The following is a 16,469-nucleotide window of genomic DNA, read 5'->3' on the forward strand; positions in this document are numbered from 1 at the left end:
AGTTTCACATATCTTGAATACCAAGTATATTAATATTAAGCAAATCACCATGCTATGTAAGACTCTCAAAATAATATATGTGAAGCATGAGAGTTCAACTATTTCTCCAAAATAAAACTACCACCATGCTCTAAAAGGTATAAGTGAAGCACTAGAGCAAAAATTATCAAGCTCAAAAGATATAAGTGAAGCACATAGAGTATTCTAGCAAATTCCAATTCATGTAAGGCTCTCTCTCATTTAAGAATTTCATATCTTGATACTTTATTCAAACAGCAAGCAAAGCTAAAGAAAACTACACTGCAAGGATAGCACAACTCATGTGAAGAAGCAAAAACTTAGGCTCAACCGATACTAACCGATAGTTGTTGAAGAAGAAAGGTGGGATGCCTACCGGGGCATCCCCAAGCTTAGATGCCCGAGACTTCTTGAAATATTATCTTGGGGTGCCTTGGGCATCCCCAAGCTTGAAGTTTTGTGTCTCCTTAATTCCTCTCATATCATGGTTTCTCTTTTTATCAAAAGCTTCATTCACAACAAACTCAACAAGAACTCGTGAGATAGGTTAGTATAAACCAATGCAAAACCTTATCATTTTCTACTGTAACAAATCACTAACATTATTATTCAACATTGAATACTAAATGCCTCTGCATATTTAATACTCCTACCTTCAAATAGAATCATTAAACAAGCAAACATATGCAAACAATGCAACCATAACAGCAATCTGCCAAAACAGTACAGTCTGTAAAGAATGCAAGAGTATCAATACTTACCTGACTCCAAAAATTATGAACTAAAATTCCCACTGTAATAAATTTATCAGAGCTCAATACGCAAAAATATTCAACATTATACCACACTCTGACTTTTCTAGGGAATTTTTGCAACAGCGGTAAACTTTCTGTTTTTCAAACAGCAACATGTATACTAGCAAAATAAGCATGGCAAAGGCTATCCTTGACTTCTTTATTGAAACTAAAGATGCAAAATATTATTCTAAATAAAATCAAGCAAAACTAACAAAAGGAAATGACGCTCAAAGCAAAACACATATCATGTGGTGAATAAAAATATAGCTCCAAGTAAAGTTACCGATGAACGAAGACGAAAGAGGGGATGCCATCCGGGGCATCCCCAAGCTTAGGCTCTTGTTTGTCCTTGAATATTACCTTGGGGTGCCATGGGCATCCCCAAGCTTACGCTCTTGCCACTCCTTATTCCATAGTCCATCGAATCCTTACCCAAAACTTGAAAACTCCACAACACAAAACTCAACAGAAAACTCGCAAGCTCCGTTAGTATAAGAAAATAAAACCACCACTTAGGTACTGTAATGAACTCATTATAAATTCATATTGGTGTAATATCTACTGTACTTCAACTCATCTATGGTTCATACCCTCCGATACTACTCATAGATTCATCAAAATAAGCAAACAACACATAGGAAACAGAATCTGTCAAAAACAGAACAGTCTGTAGTAATCTGTATTAAACGTATACTTCTGGAACTCCAAAAATCCTACCAAATTAGGAAGTCCTAAGCAATTCGTGTAACAATCTATAGAAAAACTAATCATATCAGAAGCACGTTTCTGTGAATTAACAAAACTAAATTACTGGGTGCAAAACTTTCTGATTTTCAGCAGGATCAACACAACTATCACCGTAAGCTATCCTAAAGGTCTTACTTGGCACTTTATTGAAACAAAAGCTATAAAATATGATTACTACAGTAGCATAATCATGTGGACACGCAAAAACAGTAAGGATAAATATTGGGTTGTCTCCCAACAAGCGCTTTTCTTTAATGCCTTTTCAAGCTAGGCATGATGATGACAATGATGCTCACATAAAAGATAAGAATTGAAACATAACGGGAGCATCATGAAGCATATGACTAGCACATTTAAGTTTAACCCACTTCCTATGCATAGGGATTTTGTGAGCAAACAACTTATGGGAACAATAATCAACAAGCATAGGAAGGTAAAACAAACATAGCTTCAAGATTTTAAGCACATAGAGAGGAAACTTGACATTATTGCAATTCCTACAAGCATATATTCCTCCCTCATAATAATTTTCAGTAGCATCATGAATGAATTCAACAATATAACCAGCACCTAAAGCATTCTTTTCAGGATCTACAAGCATAGAAAATTTACTACTCTCCACATAAGCAAACTTCTTCTTTATAGCATACGTATCATTACAATAATCATCATAGATAGGAGGCATGCTTTCATCATAGTAAATTTGCTCATCAAAGCTTGGGGGACAAAATATATCATATTCATCAAACATAGCTTCCCCAAGCTTGTGGCTTTGCATATCATTAGCATCATGGATATTCAAGGAATTCATACTAACAACATTGCAATCATGCTCATCATACAAAGATTTAGTGCCAAACATTTTATAGATTTCTTATTCTAGCACTTGAGCACAATTATCCTTTCCATCATACTCACGAAAGATATTAAAAAGGTGAAGCGTATGAGATAAACTTAACTCCATTTTTTTGTAATTTTCTTTTATAGACTAACTAGTGCTAAAACAAGAAACAAAAAGACTCGATTGCAAGATCTAAAGATATACCTTCAAGCACCTAGCCTCCCTGGCAACGGCGCCAGAAAAGAGCTTGATGTCTACTACACAACCTTCTTCTTGTAGACGTTGTTGGGCCTGCAAGTGCACAGGTTTGTAGGACAGTAGCAAATTTCCCTCAAGTGGATGACCTAAGGTTTATCAATCCGTAGGAGGCGTAGGATGAAGATGGTCTCTCTCAAACAACCCTGCAACCAAATAACAAAAAGTCTCTTGTGTCCCCAACACACCCAATACAATGGTAAATTGTATAGGTGCACTATTTCGGCGAAGATATGGTGATACAAGTGCAAAATAGATAGTAGCTAAAGGTTTTTGTAATCTGAAATAATAAAAACAGCAAGGTAACTAATTATAAAATTGAGCGTACATGGTATTGCAATGATAGGAAACAAGGCCTAGGGTTCATACTTTCACTAGTGCAAGTTCTCTCAACAATAATAACATAGATAGAACATATGAAAAGCCCTCAACATGCAACAAAGAGTCACTCCAAAGACACTAATAGCAGAGAACAAACGTAGAGATTATGGTCGGGTACGAAACCACCACAAAGTTATTCTTTCGGATTGGTCTATAAAAGAGTTCGTACTAGAATAACACCTTAAGACACAAATCAACCAAAAACCTAATGTCACCTAGATACTCCATTGTCACCTCAAGTATCCGTGGGCATGATTATACGATATGCATCACACAATCTCAGATTCATCCAACCAACATAAAAGTACTTCAAAGAGCGGCACAAAGCTACTACCGAAGAGTCAAGAACGTGTGCCAACTCCTATGCATAGGTTCCCAAGTGTCACGAAACCCGCAAGTTCATCACCAAAACATACATCAAGTGGCACATGATATCCCATTGTCACCACAGATAATCACGGCAAGACATACATCAAGTGTTCATAAAAGACTCAATCCGATAAGATAACTTCAAAGTGGAAACTCAATTCATCATAAGAGAGTAGAGGGGGAGAAACATCATAAGATCCAACTACAATAGCAAAGCTCGGGATACATCAAGATCGTGCCATAGAGGAACACGAGAGAGAACACGAGAGAGAGATCAAACACATAGCTACTGGTACATACCCTCAGCCCCGAGGGTGAACTACTCCCTCCTCGTCATGGATAGCGCCAGGATGATGAAGATGGCCACCGGTGATGGGATCCCCCTCTGGCAGGGTGCCGGAACGGGCTCCTGAAAGGTTTTTGGTGGCTACAGAGGCTTGCGGCGGCGGAACTCCCGATCTATCTTCTGTTTTGGAAGTTTTAGGGTACATAGGTATATATGGGTGCAGGGGGTACGTCGGTGGACCTCCGGGGTGCTCACGAGGTAGGGGCGCGCCCAGGGAATCCCCTGACGTGTACTCCAAGCCCAACAGATTGGTTTCCTTCCAAAATTAACTTCTCCAGTTGATTTCGTTCCGTTTTGACTCCGTCTAATATTCCTCTTCCTCGAAACACTGAAATAGGCATAAAACAACAAATCTGGGTTGGGCCTCTGGTTAATAGGTTAGTCCCTAAAATAATATAAAAGTGGATAATAAAGCCCAATATTGCCTAAAACAGTAGATAAAGTAGCATGGAGCAATCAAAAATTATAGATACGTTGGAGACGTATCACCCCCCCCCCCCAAAAAAAAGGAAAGGCCAAAAAGGAAAAAAAAGAAAGGCCAAATAAAAAAAAGGAAAAACAAGAAAGGCCAAAAAAAGAGAAAAAGGCCCAAAAAGAAAAGAAAAAAATAAAAACTAAAAAAGGGGGCAATGTTACTATCCTTTTCCACACTTGTGCTTCAAAGTAGCACCATGTTCTTCATATAGAGAGTCTCATATGTTGTCACTTTCATATACTAGTGGGAATGTTTCATTATAGAACTTGGCTTGTATATTCCTACGATGGGCTTCCTCAAAATGCCCTTGGTCTTCGTGAGCAAGCAAGTTGGATGCACACCCACTTAGTTTCTTTTGTTGAGCTTTCGTACATTTATAGCTCTAGTGCATCCGTTGCATGGCAATCCCTACTCCTCATGTTGACATCAATTGATGGGCATCTCCATAGCCTGTTGATTAGCCTCTTCAATGTGAGACTTTCTCCTTTTTTGTCTTCTCGATAAAACCTCCATCATCATATTCTATTCCACCCATAGTGCTATATCCACGGCTCGCGCTCATGTATTGCGTGAGAGTTGAAAAAGTCTGAAGCGCGTTAAAAAGTATGAACCAATTGCTTGGCTGAAACTGGGGTTCTTCTTGATGGGAGTATTTTGTGTGATGAAAATGAAACATAGCCTAACTATATGATTTTGTAGGGATGAACTTTCTTTAGCCATGTTATTTTGAGAAGACATGACTGCTTTGATTAGTATGCTTGAAGTATTACTATTTCTTATGTCAATATGAACTTTTATTTTGAATCATTTGGATCTGAACATTCATGCCACAATAAAGAAAATTACATTGAGAATTATGCTAGGTAGCATTCCACATCAAAAGTTTTGTTTTTATCATTTACCTACTCGAGGACGAGCAGGATTTAAGCTTGGGGATGCCTGATACATCTCCAACGTATCTATAATCTTTGATTGTTCCATGCTATTATATTACTCGTTTTGGATGTTTATGGGCTTTACTTTACACTTTTATATCATTTTTGGGACTAACCTACTAACCGGAGGCCCAGCCTGAATTGCTGTTTTTTTGCCTATTTCAGTGTTTCGAAGAAAATGAATATCAAACGGAGTCCAAACGGAATGAAACCTTCGGGAGCAATCTTTTTGGAACAAACCTGATCCAGGGGACTTGGAGAGGACGTCAAGCAACAGAGGAGGCGGCCATGAGGGTGCCCGGCGCACCCCCTACAGGTTGGCACGCCCCCCACCCTCGTGGGCCCCTCGAGCGTCCACCGACCTACTTTTTGCTCCTATATATACCCATGTACCCTGAAAACATCAGAAGCGACCACGAAAAACTATTTCCACCACCGTAACCTTCTGTATCCACGAGGTCCCATCTTGGAGCCTTCGTCGGCGCTCCACCGGAGGGGGAATCGACCACGGAGGGCCGCTACATCATCTCCAAGGCCCTTCCAATGAGTTGTGAGTAGTTTACCACAGACCTTCGGGTCCATAGTTATTATCTAGATGGCTTCTTCGAGTAGTTTACCACAGACCTTCGGGTCCATAGTTATTATCTAGATGGCTTCTTCTCTCTCTTTGAATCTCAATACAAAGTTCTCCTCGATCTTCTTGGAGATCTATTCGATGTAACTCTTTTTGCGGTGTTTGTCGAGTGATAACCCACAAGTGTAGGGGATCGCAATAGCTTTCGAGGGTAAAGTATTCAACCCAAATTTATTGATTCGACACAAGGGGAGACAAAGAATATTCTTGAGTATTAGCAATTGAGTTGTCAATTCAACCACACCTGGATAACTTAGTATCTGCAGCAAAGTATTTAGTATACAAAGGTGGTATGATAATAGAAGTAACGGTGAGAAAAGTAAAGATAATAGTTTTTGGGTTTTTGTAGTAGTTGTAACAGCAGCAACGGAAAAGTAAATAAGCGTAGAACAATATGTGAAAAGCCCGTAGGCAATGGATCAGTGATGGATAATTATGCCGGATGCGATTCCTCATGTAATAGCTATAACATAGGGTGACACGGAACTAGCTCCAGTTCATCAATGTAATGTAGGCATGTATTCCGTAAATAGTCATACGTGCTTATGGAAAAAAACTTGCATGACATCTTTTGTCGTACCCTCCCGTGGCAGTGGGGTCCTAGCGGAAACTAAGGGATATTAAGGCCTCCTTTTAATAGAGAACCGGAACAAAGCATTAGCACATAGTGAATACATGAACTCCTCAAACTATTGTCATCACCGAGAAGTATCCCGATTATTGTCACTTCGGGTTGTCGGATCATAACACATAATAGGTGACTATAGACTTGCAAGATAGGATCAAGAACTCACATATATTCATGAAAACATAATAGGTTCAGATCTGAAATCATGGCACTCGGGCCCTAGTGACAAGCATTAAGCATAGCAAAGTCATAGCAACATCAATCTCAGAACATATTGGATACTAGGGATCAAACCCTAACAAAACTAACTTGATTACATGGTAAATCTCATCCAACCCATCACCGTCCAGCAAGCCTACGATGGAATTACTCACGCACGACAGTGAGAATCATGAAATTGGTGATGGAGGATGGTTGATGATGACGACATCGACGAATCCCCCTCTCCGGAGCCCTGAACGGACTTGGCGGCGGCTCCGTGTCGTAAAACGCGATGAAACTTTCTCCCTGATTTTTTTCTCCCCGAACGTGAATATATGGAGTTGGAGTTGAGGTCGGTGGAGGTCCAGGGGGCCCACGAGATAGGGGGCGCGCCCTATAGGGGGGGCGTGCCCCCTGTCTCGTGGACAGGCCCCCTGGTGTATTTCTTTCGCCCAGAAATTCTTATTAATTCCAAAAAGTGCCTCCGTGGATTTCCAGGACATTCTGAGAACTTTTCTTTTCTACACATAAAACAACATCATGGCAGTTCTGCTGAAAACAACGTCAGTCCGGGTTAGTTTCATTCAAATCATGGAAAAGTAGATACATTGGAAAAGTGTTTGGAAAAGTAGATACATTAGAGTCCAAAACAAGGGCAAAAGTCTTTGGAAAAGTAGATACGTTGGAGACGTATCATCGAGATCCGATGAATTGTGGGTTTATGATCAAGTTTATCTATGAGAAATATTTGAATCTCCTCTGAATTCTTTTATGTGTGATTAAGTTATCTTTGAAAGTCTCTTCGAATTATCAGTTTGGTTTGGCCTACTAGATTGATCTTTCTTGCAATGGGAGAAGTGCTTAGCTTTGGGTTCAATCTTGCGGTGTCCTTTCCCAGTGACAGCAGGGGCAGCAAGGCACATATTGTATTGTTGCCATCGAGGATAAAAAGATGGGGTTTATATCATATTGCATGAGTTTATCCCTCTACATCATGTCATCTTTCTTAATGCGTTACTCTGTTCTTTATGAACTTAATACTCTAGATGCATGCTGGATAGCGGTCGATGTGTGGAGTAATAGTAGTAGATGCAGGCAGGAGTCGGTCTACTTGTCACGGACGTGATGCCTATGTACATGATCATGCCTAGATAATCTCATAATTATTTACTTTTCTATCAATTGCTCGATAGTAATTTGTTCACCCACCATAATACTTATGCTATCTTGAGAGAAGCCACTAGTGAAACCTATGGCCCCCGGGTCTATCTTTTATCATATAAGTTTACCATCTACTTTTATTTGCATCTTTACTTTTCCAATCTATATCATAAAAATACCAAAAACATTTATCTTATCATATTATCTCTGTTAGATCTCACTTTCGCAAGTGGCCGTGAAGGGATTGACAACCCCTTTATTGCGTTGATTGCGAGGTTCTTGTTTGTTTGTGTAGGTGTGTGGGACTTCTGAGGAGCCTCCTACTGGATTGATACCTTGGTTCTCAAAAACTGAGAAAAATACTTACGCTACTTTGCTGCATCACCCTTTCCTCTTCAAGGAAAACCAACACAAGCTCAAGACGTAGCACATTCCGTTTGGACTCCGTTTGGTATTCCTTTTCTGCAAAACTCTAAAATAGGCAAAAAAACAGAAACTGGCACTGGGCCTCCGGTTAATAGGTTAGTCCCAAAAATAATATAAAAGAGCATATTAAAGCCCATTAAACATCCAAAACAGATAATATAATAGCATGGAACAATAAAAAATTAAAGATACATTGGAGACGTATCAAGCATCCCCAAGCTTAATTCCTTCTCGTCCTCGAGTAGGTAAATGATAAAAACAGAATTTTTGATGTGGAATGCTACCTAACATATTTATCAATGTAATTTTCTTTATTGTGGCATGAATGTTCAGATCCGAAAGATTCAAGACAAAAGTTTAATATTGACATAAAAATAATAATACTTCAAGCATACTAACAAAGCAATCATGTCTTCTCAAAATAACATGGCCAAAGAAAGCTATCCCTACAAAATCATATTGTCTGGTTATGCTCTATCTTCATCACACAAAGTATTTAATCATGCACAACCTCGATGCCAAGCCAAGCAATTGTTTCATACTTTTGATGTTCTCAAACTTTTTCAAACTTCATGCAATACATGAGCGTGAGCCATGGACATAACACCATAGGTGGAATAGAATGGTGGTTGTGGAGAAGACAAAAAGGATAAGATAGTCTCACATCAACTAGGCGTATCAACGGGCTATGGAGATGCCCATCAATAGATACCAATGTGAGTGAGTAGGGATTGCCATGCAACGGATGCACCACAGCTATATGTATATGAAAGCTCTACAAAAGAAACTAAGTGGGTGTGCAACAACTTGCTTGCTCACGAAGACCTAGGGCATTTTGAGGAAGCCCATCATTGGAATATACAAGGCAAGTTCTATAATGAAAAATTCTCACTAGTATATGAAAGTGACAAAATGAGAGACTCTCTATCATGAAAATCTTGGTGCTACTTTGAAGCACAAGTGTGGTAAAAGGATAGTAGCATTGTCCCTTCTCTCTTTTTCTCTCATTTTTTTATTTGGGCCTTTCTCTTTTTTTATGGCCTCTTTTTTTTGTAAAGTCCGGAGTCTCATCCCGACTTATGGGGGAATCATGGTCTCTGTCATTCTTTCCTCACTTGGGACAATTCTCTAATAATGATGATCATCACACTTTTATTTTTCTTACAACTCAACAATTACAACTCGATACTTAGAACAAAGTATGACTCTATATGAATGCCTCTGGTGGTGTACCGGGATATGCAATGAATCAAGAGTGACATGTATGAAATAATTATGAATGGTGGCTTTGCCACAAATACAATGTCAACTACATGATCATGTTAGCAATATGACAATGATGGAGCGTCTCATAATAAACGGAATGGTGGAAAGTTGCATGGCAATATATCTCGGAATGGCTATGGCAATGCCATGATAGGTAGGAATGGTGGCTGTTTTGAGGAAGGTATATGGTGGGTGTATGATACCAGCGAAAAGTGCGCGGTATTAGAGAGGCTAGCAAAAATGGAAGGATGGGAAAAGTGCGTATAATCCATGGACTCAACATTAGTCATAAAGAACTCATATACTTGTTGCAAAAATCTAGAAGTTATAAAAGCAAAGTATTACGCACATGCTCCTAGGGGGATAGATTGGTAGGAAAAGACCATCGCTCGTCCCCGACCGCGACTCATAAGGAAGACAATCAATAAATAAATCATGCTCCGAGTTCATCACATAACGGTTCACCATACGTGCATGCTACGGGAATCACAAACTTCAACACAAGTATTCATCAAATTCATAATCACCCAACTAGCATGACTTTGATATTATCACCTCCATATCTCAAAACAATTATCAAGCATCAAACTTATCTTAGTATTCAATTCACTCAAAATAAAGTTTCACATATCTTGAACACCAAGTATATTAACATTAAGCAATTACCATGCTATTAAAGACTCTCAAAATAATCTAAGTGCAGCATGAGAGATCAAATAGTTTCTTTAAAACAAATCCACCACCATGCTCTAAAAAGATCTAAGTGAAGTACTAGAGCAAAAATTATCACGCTCAAAAGATATAAGTGAAGCACTATGAGCAAAACTATCAAGCTCAAAAGATATAAGTGACGCACATAGAGTATTCTAACAAATTCCAATTCATGTATGGCTCTCTCAAAAGATGTGTACAACAAGGATGATTGTGGTAGACTAACAAGCAAAGACACAAATAATACAAGACTCTCCAAGCAAAACACATATCATGTTGGTGAATAAAAATATAGCTCCAAGTAAATTACCGATGGAAGTGGACGAAAGAGGGGATGCCTTCCGGGGCATCCCCAAGCTTTGACTTTTTGGTGTCCTTGTATTATATTGGGGGTGCCATGGGCATCCCCAATATTAGTCTCTTTCCACTCCTTGTTCCATAATCCATCAAAAGAATTGACCCAAAACTAGAAAACTTCACAACACAAAACTCAACAGAAATCTCGTGAGCTCCGTTAGAGAAAGAAAACAAAAGACTACTTCAAGGTACTGTAATGAACTCATTCTTTATTTATATTGGTGTTAAACCTACTGTATTCCAAATTCTCTATGGTTTATAAACTAATTTACTAGACATAGACTCATCAAAATAAGCAAACAACACACGAAAAACAGAATCTGTCAAAAACAGAACAGTCTGTAGCAATCTGTAACTAACGCAAAATTCTGGAACTCTAAAACTCCTAGCAAAATAGGAAGTCCTGGAAAATTTGTTTATTGATCAGCAGCAAAAAGAATCAACGCAAAAGTACATACCTGTGATTTATAATAACTAAATTCGTGCGCGCAAAGTTTCTGTTTTTCAGCAGAATCAAATCAACTATCATCGTAGGTTATCCTATAGGTCCTACTTGGCACAAACACTAATTAAAACATAAAACCACATCCAAACATAAGGTAGATGGATTATTTATTCCTAAACAGAAGCAATAACAAAAAACACAAAATAAAATTGGGTTGCCTCCCAACAAGCGCTATCGTTTAACGCCCCTAGCTAGGCATAAAAGCAAGGATAGATCTAGGTATTGACATCTTCGGTAGGCAATCCATAAGTGGCTCTCATGATAGATTCATATGGTAATTTTATTTTTTTCTAGGGAAGTGTTCCATACCCTTCTTTAAGGGAAATTGGAATCTAATATTCCCTTCCTTCATATCAATAATTGCACCAATCGTTCTAAGGAAAGTTCTACCAAGAATAATAGGACATGAAGGATTGCAATCTATATCAAGAACGATAAAATCTATGGGCACATAATTCCTATTTGCAACAATAAGAACATCATTAATTCTTCCCATAGGTTTTTAATAGTGGAATCCGCAAGATGCAAGTTTAGAGAGCAATCATCAAAATCACGGAAATCTAGCAAATCACATAAAGTTTTGGGGATAGTAGAGACACTAGCACCCAAATCACACAAAGCATGAAACTCAAAATCTTTAATTTTAATTTTAATAGTAGGTTACCAATCATCATAGAGTTTTCTAGGGATAGAAACTTTCAACTCAAGTTTTTCTTCATAAGATTGCATCAAAGCATCGACAATATGTTCGGTAAAGGCCTTATTTTGACTATAAGCATGAGGAGAATCTAGCACGGATTGCAACAAGGAAATACAACCAATCAAAGATTAATTTTCATAATTAAATTCCTTGAGATCCAAAATAGTGGGTTTAGCAACATCACAACTTTTATTTATTTCAATCCCACTTTCATCAATTTCATCATCAAGATCTAGAAACTCCGAATTCTTAGAACGCCTTCTAGGTAAAGGAAGATAATCTTCCGATTCATCAAGATTCATATTGCAAAACAAATATTTAATGGGGGACACATCAATAACTTTTAGATCTTCATCTTGATTTTCATAGGGATTGAAAGAACACGCTTTAATAAAGGCATCTTTGGAAGCACGCATCCTAGCGGTTCTTTCCTTGCACTCATCAATGGAAATTCTCATGGCTTTGAGAGACTCATTGATATCATGCTTAGGAGGAATAGATCTAAGCTTTAAAGAAGCAATTTCAAGAGAAATTCTATCAACGTTCCTAGCCAAATCATCAACTTTAAGCAATTTCTCTTCAAGCAAAGCATTAAAATTCTTTTGTGAATTCATAAACTCTTTAACACTACTCTCAAATTCAGAGGGCATCTTATTAAAATTTCCATAAGAGTTATTGTAGGAATTTCCATAATTATTAGAAGGATTACTAGGATAAGGCCTAGGATTAAAATTCCCTCTACAAGCGTTGTTTCCAAAACTATTCCTACCAACAAAATTCACATCCATAGATTCATTATTATTCTCAAGAAAAGTAGATAAAGGCATATCATTGGGATCAAGAGGAGTATTTTTAGGAGCAAACATCTTCATAAGTTCATCCATCTTTTCACTCAAAACATTGATTTCTTCTATAGCATGCACTTTTTTACTAGAAGATCTTTCGGTGTGCCATTGAGAATAATTAGCCATAATATTATCAAGCAATTTGGTAGCATACCCTAACGTAATTTCCATAAAAGTGCCTCTCGCGGCCGAATCTAAAAGATTTCTAGAAGCAAAATTCAATCCGGCATAAAAAATTTGTATGATCATCCATAAATTCAAACCATGAGTAAGGCAATTGCGAAGCATTAATTTCATTCTTTCCCAAGATTGGGCAACATGCTCATGATCAAGTTGTTTAAAATTCATGATGTCATTCCTAAGAGTGATAATCTTAGCGGGAGGAAAATACTTAGAGATAAAAGCATATTTGCACTTGTTCCAAGAATCAATACTATTTTTATGCAAAGATGAAAACCAAACTTTAGTACGATCTCTAAGTGAAAACCGAAATAACTTCAATTTGACAATATTGTTATCCGTATCTTTCTTCTTTTGCATATCGCACAAATCAACAAAATTGTTTAGATGAGTAGCGGCATCTTCACTAGGAAGGCCAGCGAATTGATCTTTCATAACAAGATTCAACAAATCGGTATTGATTTCACAAGACTCATCATTATTAAGAGGAGCAATTGGAGTACTAAGGAAATCATTATTATTGGTATTCAAGAAATCACACAATTTGGTATTATCTTGTGCCATGGCAACAAGTAATCCAACACACAAGCAAACAGAAAGGCGATGGGAAAAAGGCAAACGGGAAAGAGAGGAGGAGATTGGGAAAGAGAGGGCAAATAAAATGGCAAGGGTGAAGTGGGGGAGAGGAAAATGAGAGGAAAATGGCAAATAATGTAATGCGAGAGATAGGGATTGCGATGGGTACTTTGTATGGTTGACTTGCTTGTGTGAGCCTCCCCGGCAACGGCGCCAGAAATTCTTCTTGCTACCTCTTGAGCACTGCGTTGGATTTCCCCGAAGAGGAGAGGATGATGCAGTAAAGTAGCGTAAGTATTTCCCTCAGTTTTTGAGAACCAAGGTATCAATCCAGTAGGAGACCATGCACAAGTCCCTCGTACCTACACAAAACGATAGCAACTCGCAACCAATGCTTACGGGTTGTCAATCCCTTCACGGTCACTTACGAGAGTGAGATATGATAGAGATAATATTTTTGGTATTTTTGATAGATAGATGCAAAGTAAAAATAAAGGTTAATAGGTTAGTCCCAAAAATAATATAAAAGAGCATATTAAAGTCCATTAAACATCCAAAATAGATAATATAATAGCATGTAACAATAAAAAATTAAAGATACGTTGGAGACGTATCAAGCATCCCCAAGCTTAATTCCTGCTCGTCCTCGAGTAGGTAAATGATAAAAACAGAATTTTTGATGTGGAATGCAACCTAACATATTTATCAATGTAATTTTCTTTATTGTGGCATGAATGTTCAGATCCAAAAGATTCAAGACAAAAGTTTAATATTGACATAAAAATAATAATACTTCAAGCATACTAACAAAGCAATCATGTCTTCTCAAAATAACATGGCCAAAGAAAGCTATCCCTACAAAATCATATTGTCTGGTTATGATCTATCTTCATCACACAAAGTATTTAATCATGCACAACCCCGATGCCAAGCCAAGCAATTGTTTCATACTTTTGATGTTCTCAAACTTTTTCAATCTTCACGCAATACATGAGCGTGAGCCATGGACATAGCACTATAGGTGGAATAGAATGGTGGTTGTGGAGAAGACAAAAAGGATAAGATAGTCTCACATCAACTAGGCGTATCAACGGGCTATGGAGATGCCCATCAATAGATATCAATGTGAGTGAGTAGGGATTGCCATGCAATGGATGCACTAGAGCTATAAGTGTATGAAAGCTCAAAAAGAAACTAAGTGGGTGTGCATCCAACTTGCTTTCTCACGAAGACCTAGGGCACTTTTGAGGAAGCCCATCATTGGAATATACAAGCCAAGTTCTATAATGAAAAATTCCCACTAGTATACGAAAGTGACAACATAGGAGACACTCTATCATGAAGATGATGGTGCTACTTTGAAGCAAAAGTGTGGAAAAAGGATAGTAGCATTGCCGCTTCTCTCTTTTTCTCTCATTTTTTTATTTGGGCCTTTTCTCTCTTTTTATGGCCTTTTTTTGTCTGGAGTCTCATCCCGACTTGTGGGGGAATCATTGTCTCCATCATCCTTTCCTCACTGGGACAATGCTCTAATAATGAAGATCATCACACTTTTATTTACTTACAACTCAAGAAATACAACTCGATACTTAGAACAAAATATGACTCGATGTGAATGCCTTCGGCGGTGTACGGGGATGTGCAATGATTCAAGAGTGACATGTATGAAAAAATTATGAACGGTGGCTTTGCCACAAATACGATGTCAACTACATGATCATGCAAAGCAATATGATAATGATGGAGCGTGTCATAATAAATGGAACGGTGGAAAGTTGCATGGCAATATATCTCGGAATGGCCATGGAAATGCCATAATAGGTAGGTATGGTGGCTGTTTTTAGGAAGGTATATGGTGGGCGTATGGTACCGGCGAAAGTTGCACGGTACAAGAGAGGCTAGCAACGATGAAAGGGTGAGAGTGCGTATAAACCATGGACTCAACATTAGTCATAAAGAACTTACATACTTATTGCAAAAATCTATTAGTTATCTAAATGAAGTACTACGCACATGCTCCTAGGGGTTTAGATTGGTAGGAAAATACCATAGCTCGTCTCCAACCGTCACTCATAAGGAAGACAATCAATAAATAAATCATGCTCCAACTTCATCACATAACAGTTCACCATACGTGCATGCTACAGGAATCACAAACTTTAACACAAGTATCTCTCAAATTCACAACTACTCTACTAGCATGACTCTAATATCACCATCTTCATATCTCAAAACAATCATAAAGAATCAAAATTCTCATAGTATTCAATGCACTTTATATGAAAGTTTTTATTATACCCATCTTGGATGCCCATCATATTAGGACTAATTTTATAACCAAAGCAAATTACCATGCTGTTCTAAAAGACTGTCAAAATAATCTAAGTGAAGCATGAGATATCAACAATTTCTATAAAATAAAACCACCACCGTGCTCTAAAAAGATAAGTGAAGCACTAGAACAATATTGTCTAGATCAAAATATATAAGTGAAGCACATGGAGTATTCTAATAAACCACGATTCATGCGTGTCTCTCCCAAAAGGTGTGTACAGCAAGGATGATTGTGGTAAACTAAAAATCAAAGACTCAAATCATACAAGACGCTCCAAGCAAAACACATATCATGTGGTGAATAAAAATATAGCCTCAAGTAAAGTTACCGATAGACGAAGACGAAAGAGGGGATGCCTTCCGAGGCATCCCCAAGCATAGGCTTTTGGTTGTCCTTGAATTTTACCTTGGTGTGCCTTGGGAATCCCCAAGCTTAGGCTCTTTCCACTCCTTATTCCAAAATCCATCAAATCTTTACCCAAGACTTGAAAACTTCACAACACAAAACTTCAACAAAAAATCTCATGAGCTCCGTTAGTATAAGAAAATAAACCACCACTTTAAGGTACTGTAATGAACTCATTATTTATTTATATTTTTGTTAAACCTACTGTATTCCAACTTCTCTATGGTTCATACCCCCCGATACTACTCATAGATTCATCAAAATAAGCAAACAACACACGGAAAACAGAATCTGTCAAAAACAGAACAGTCTGTAGTAATCTGTACCTTTCGAATACTTCTGTAACTCCAAAAATTCTGAAATAAATTGGTGGAC

This window comes from Triticum aestivum, chromosome 6B (genome assembly GCF_018294505.1).
Source record: "Triticum aestivum cultivar Chinese Spring chromosome 6B, IWGSC CS RefSeq v2.1, whole genome shotgun sequence".
Classification (NCBI taxonomy): domain Eukaryota; kingdom Viridiplantae; phylum Streptophyta; class Magnoliopsida; order Poales; family Poaceae; genus Triticum; species Triticum aestivum.